This window comes from Marmota marmota, unplaced genomic scaffold (assembly GCF_001458135.2).
Source record: "Marmota marmota marmota unplaced genomic scaffold, marMar, whole genome shotgun sequence".
NCBI classification, from domain to species: Eukaryota; Metazoa; Chordata; class Mammalia; order Rodentia; family Sciuridae; genus Marmota; species Marmota marmota.
The window spans coordinates 20,772,938-20,779,355 of record NW_026000164.1 but is presented as its reverse complement, the minus strand read 5'-3'; positions in this window follow the sequence as shown (position 1 = coordinate 20,779,355).

The following is a 6,418-nucleotide window of genomic DNA, read 5'->3' as shown; positions in this document are numbered from 1 at the left end:
AAAAAAAAAAAAAAAAAAAAAAAAAAGCTCAGTGAAACAAAATAACATGCACACAACCTAGTAGCTAGTAAGACCCCAGGATCTTCCTGATCCTGAAGTCCAGGCTCTTTTCACTCTCAGTTCTGACCTTTTATCTTTCTTCCTACTCAGATTTCCCATTTTGTGTTCCTCCTAGCTACCCCATACCCCCTTGAGCTTGCTCATCTTGTTCATTCTTGCTGCTACTGTTTCTCTCAACAGTATTATAGCTATTTTTAAGCCTTTATCCACAACAGTATTATATTTCTTCTTTTTGTCTCCATGAACATTCAACTACTTGTTTCCGTGCCTCTGTCCTTTCTTTAGGAGGATTACTTGGGTAAAAGATGAGGGATGGAGTTCAATCTGGGTCTTAAAAAGCTGAGAAATGTTACCTCAGTGTGGCTGCAAAGGCAGACTATGACCACTAGGGTTCAGTGCGATCCCACCTTTTATCAATGTAGGCACTGGGCTGCTGCTGAATGTCCAAGACCATGAAAACCTCACAACCAAGAAGATAGGAGCATCAGATTGCAGAACCGAGCCATAGTGCCACCCTTTAACCAAACTCCAGAATTAGAATTAGATTCTTGAAGAAACACCACAGGATCTAAAAAGAGCCTGATTTGGGGATTCTGTTGCTACAGCCCTGAGATTCACCTTTTGGAGACTGCCCTCAGCCGCTCCCTTGGGCTTTGCTACTTTCTCAAAGCAGGGTGTCCAGTCCCCCAAGTACTGAAGTCTGCCCATAGTCCTAGCAAGCAAAGTGTAACAGAATTGGTAAACTCCCTTTTAACCATCCCCAACAACTGCCCACTTTCCCACTTCTTGAAAGGAAAACAACTGTTTGTGTTTCTTGGGCTTCCTTCTAATCCATTTTTATACTTTCTTATATGTATATGAAGCTATGTACCTATAAACAATTTACATACTGCTTTTTTTTTTCTGTGTATGTACGGGGTGCTGGGGATTGAACCCAGAGATGCTCTACTACTGAGTTACACCCCCAGACTTTTTTATTTTGAAACAGAGTTTTGCTAAGTTGCTGAGGCTGAACTCAAACTTGTGACCCTTCTGCCTTAGCCTCTTGAGTCACTGGGATTACAGGTGTATTCCACCACACCAAGATTTTAATTTAATCTAAATTACACATGATATACTTTGAAAAGTCAAATAGGTGGGGCTGGGGTTGTGGCTCAGCAGTAGAGCGCTCTCACCTAGCACATGTGAGGCCCTGGGTTGGATCCTCAGCAAGAGGGTAATTAAATAAATAAACAAACAAAGATATTGGGCCCAACTACAACTAAAATATAAATATTTAAAAAAAGGTAAAATAGTTGTACAACCTTCTTCCCCCTATCCCATTTTGGGGTTTGAACCCAGGGGAGCTTTATCACTGAGCTATGCCCCCAGCCCTGTTTCACAAGTGTTGTTACTTAAAACACCTGTCTTGTTATTCCATCCTACCACCTACCTCATTATTTCTTGTCCTGGGAGCCAATTACTTTATTTTAGATGATCCTTATGGTGCTCATTTCTGTCTGAATAACATGATTATAATGCTACCTCTTGGATGTTTTAGGCATTATCGTTTGATTTCCTCATATAGAGTTAAGGATTTAGCTTTTTCTCCCTCTTTGCCTATAAGGAGGAAAAAGAGAGGTGGAGGTTAGGGGAGGAGCCAGTAGTAATAGTTTTGAAAACTGGATAGCAAATGAGTGCTCATTTAGTAGACTTGAAAAAGCTGAAGTTTGCCAGACACAGTGGTGCATGCCTAAAATCCCAGCTACTTGGGAGGTTGTGGCAGGAGGATCACAAGTTTGAGGCCAGCCTTAGCAATTTAATGATATTATGTCTAAAAAATAAATAAAATTAAAAAACGGCTGGGGAATATAGCTCAGTAATGGACTGCCCTACTCCTTCCATGTCCCAGCCCCCGGTTGAATCCCCAGTACTGCCCCAAACAAACAAATCCTTTGTTTTAGCTAGTAGCAGGGGGAAGCTTCTATTGTAGGATCCCCAGAAGGCTCTGTATTGGAGGCAGCTGGCACTTGATAAGGTAGAGTCTAAAGCAGGATTGAAGCAGGATTGATCCTGTACTCAGCCACACAGTTAGATGACTACCCTTGCCAACTTTGGATAATTGAAACCTTTATTCTCTGGAGAAGGCAAACATAGGGTCTGCAGTATTTGGAGTTATAATCTTATAGCCTCCAGAATTAACTTGAAGAAGTTCAATCTTTCTGACTCTACCTTTTAAAAAATTTTAGTCCCCGGTTCCAGTCCAGATTTTTGAAAGATCTTCCCAGAATTTTGAAATTGTACAATGATGCATATTAAAATAAAATTTCCCCCGGTACTAGAGATTGAACCCATGGGGCACTCTACCTCTAAGCTACACCCCCAACTCTTTTTATTTTGGGACAGGGTCTCTCTAAGTTGCCCAGGCTGGCCTCACACCTCCGATCCTCAATCTCTAAGAAGTTTCTGGGTAGGTCTATTTTCATCCGTTGGGTTGGGCACCTAATGGGGTCTTTTTTTTTTTTTAATATATACACTTTTTAGTTGTAGATGGACACAATACTTTTATTTATTTTTATGTGGTTCTGAGGATCAAACCCAATGCCTTACGTGGGAGGTAAGGGCTCTACTGCTGAGCCACAACCCCAGCCCCCTAATGTTGTCTTTTATTCTGGAAATTCCCATCTTCATTTCTAGGAAATGTTTTGAATTTTCCCCTTTTCTTCTGACACTTGTATTATTTAGATATTAGACTTTTAGGACTGGCATTCTAATTTACTGTCTTTACCATTTAAAAAAAATTCATTTATTTATTATTTATTTATATATTGTGTTACTGGTGATCAAACCCAAGGCTTTGAGAGCATGCTAGTCTCTCAGAGCTCTCTACCCCTGAGTATACCTCCAATTTTTTGAAATTTAAAGAAAAAAATTTATTGAAGATCTGAAAAACAATTCCTAAAAGATTGCCTTTTTCAGTAAACTAGCTATTGAAGTCAAAATGTATATATGAATAACAAAAATTATGAAATAAGCTACCACTCTTCAACAATCTGAGCAAAAATGCATCTTTCCTTTTAATATTTTTAATTTTAATATTTTTTTGAGTTTAAAAAATTCTGCCAGCACGTTTTCATTTTAAAGCTGTCATTTGTTTTTTGAATGTTCATTCCTTGAAACAGTATGTTCTTTCACTAATACAATATTGTAAGCTCCAAGGATATTAGTGATTTTTCTTGTTTAAATCTTGCTTTCTTTCCTTTGTGTATGCATGATGCTAGGGATAGAACCCAGAGCCTTGCATGAGCCAGATAAGCACTGTACCACTAAGCTACACCCCCCAGCCCTTTATCTTGCTTTCTTCTTAACATATAGCCCATTTTCTCAAGTTTTTTATTTGTTTTGCTTGCCTATGTTGGTCTCTTTCATATTAAGGGTTTTCTTCATATGTCTGATGGCTTTGACTGCTCATACTCAGGAATGTGACATTAAATGGTTCACAGAAGCTCTATATATCTGGCCAAGATCTTCACCATGGGTGATGTGGCTGGCCTATCACCTTGGGAAACTCTCAGTGTTATCTTCCTTTCTTTCCTGGACGGTCCGATATCTCAGAAAAATTCTTCCAGTGTTCTGCAAAGAAGACACATTCCTGTCTGCCAAGGTTCTGGAAACCAAATGAGACAGGTGAAGGAAACCTAAATATTTCATTAAAGACTTTATAAGTTTGTTCTTAATCATCCTGTTTCCAGTATAGCAATTTCAGCAACAGTCAGAAAAGTAGAAGGTATGCAGGATGGAGCTGAAAATGGGGGAAAGAGCATCACCTGACCATTGGTTCTGAAATATGGTGGTACCTTGATAAATGAAGAGTATCTGTCTCTTTTCCAGTGCTGCAAATCTTTATGTTTTATAACCACATCCCACTGAAGAATTAATTTGTTCCTTCAGTAATTAACTCTAGAGGCAGTCCAGGTAGGCAGCTGCTGCCTATGAGCTCCTACACATGCCAGGTGGCTGTACTGAAGCTCCCTTGTGCATTAGGGGGAAGAAAGAAATCAGTTATAGTGCTGTTAATCTCTGCCTGGACAGCTGGAGCATGAAGCTTTGGGCTGGTTCTTTATAACAGGAAGGAAATACTGAAAGCCAGAAATGTGAAGAGAAAGCTTAAGAAGCTCTTGTGTCTGGTAGATTCCTGGGCCTGTAGAAATGGCTGTGCTCAGGGGCCTTCCATTACACAAATTTGGAGACCAGGAAATGAAAGCTTCCATTTAATGCTGGACTACAACTGAACAGACTTGCAAGTTGGTAGTAGTACAGAAAAGGAGATCAGGGGAGGTGATTTCTCCCTCTTTCTCCTTCTTGCCAAGAAAAAATAGATACTCCAATGACTAGATGGTCAGTGGCCTACCTGCATTGTCACAGCTGTCACCCTTTGAAAAAACTGTAAGATATCGTTTACCTTAATTTCTCTAAAAACAGAGAAAAGCCTACCTCACAATCGGTCCAGTCAATTGCATTTTAATGTATTTTCTTAGTTTTTTTCCTTATTTACGTAAAATCAAATGGATTTGCAATTTTGTCTCCTGCATTTTAGCTTATTATTTTAATCATAGGTATTTATTCCTCCTGTCATTAAAAAAAAAAAAAAGTTATTGGAAAGCTTTTTTTTTTTGAGCCAGAGGGTCTATTTCCCAGGCTGGCCTCCAGCCTCAGCCTCCTAAGTAGCTGGGCCTACAGAAGCATGCTTCTACACCCACCTGAAAAACAATCCCCCCTTTTTTGGTACTAAAAGATTGCCTTTTTCAGTAAACTAGCTATTCAATGTATTATATCTATCAAGTCAAAAAATATATATGAATAACAAAAATTATGAAATAAGCCACCACTCTTCAACAATCTGAGCAAAAATGCATCTTTCCTTTTAATATTTTTAATTTTAATATTTTTTTGAGTTTAAAAAAATTCTGCCAGCACGTTTTCATTTTAAAGCTGTCATTTTTTTTTTTGAATGTTCATTCCTTGAAACAGTATGTTTTTTCACTAATACAATATTGTAAGCTCCAAGGATATTAGTGATTTTACTTTATCACTAAGGTACTTTACCACTAAGCTACATCCCCAAACCTTTTTCATTTTTTTTTTTTTTTAATTTGAGACACAGGCTCGCTAAGTTGCTGAAGCTGGCCAAGTTGCTGAGGCTGGCCTAAACTTGGGATTCTCTTGCTTCAGCCTATCGAATCACTGGAACAGTAATATGCCACCATGCCCGGCTGGAAAACACTTCTTAAAGGCTAAAACCATCCCCTTATTGTTGGGAACATTAGTTTCAGATACCTATTTGTTATTTTTATATTTTGTGGGCCTTGTGCATGTGAGGCAAGCTCTCTACCAACTGAGCTATATCCCCTGCCCGCTTTTTGTTAGTAAAAATAAATTGCTATACACATCTTTGATCTTGCGCCCTCTAAAATAGTGTAAAATTGCAAAAGAATACACAAGTACAAAGAAAATAAAAATCATAAAAGTTGCATGACTTAGGGAAACACTGTTGGGGGTTTTAGTTAATATTGCGCTATGCTACATATGTATCTGAATTTCAGAACATTGCCCTAGAAGAATTACTAGGTGAAAAGATCTGGCAAACTTAGGGAGCAACTTAGAGAGACCTTTCTTGAAATCAAAAATAAAGAGGGCTGGGGATGTAGCTTAGTGGTGGAACACCCAATCCCCTGTACCAAACAACAATAACCCAAAACACTTGTTTGGCACGACCTCATTTAAGGAACCGTGTTAATTCCTCAGCAGTGAAATTTCAATCAAGTGGAAACTAATTTTTTTTGGAATTGATTCTGGCTTCCAAGACCAGAATGTGTCGGAAACCCCCGCAGCAGGTAAAAACCTATTTCATTCTTTTTAAAAACCAAGCTACTTAAGTTCAGAAAGGTGTTAGGTTCCCAGTTTCACAGAGAAAAAATCCAAGTCTTCAAGCTTGGGGCAGGCGCTCTCCTCACGTGACGCCACCGCTTTTCCTTTAAAGGCCAGGCCACGTGATTGCAGACGCGCACACGGAGGAAATTTACACAGTCAGGGGAGCGAGTCATTCCTCCCTCGCTTTCTCTAGGCTTTCTGGCTTTCCCTCCCCGGAAGCCACAAGTCCTCTAGCGGCTTTCCCTTCCTCATTCCCTCCGTCGCGTCACCCGTCCTCCTTTCCGTTAGTCGTTGGCCCTGGAGCTCCCTCTCCGCCGCAGAACCCCACTTTGGAAGGAAGGCCAAGGGGACTACAACTCCCAGGGGGCCTCGCGGCTCCGCCCCACGCGCAGTGTAGGTCGGGGGCTGAGGTCCCACGGTCTTGTCTCCGCGTGCGGCCAGGAGCAAG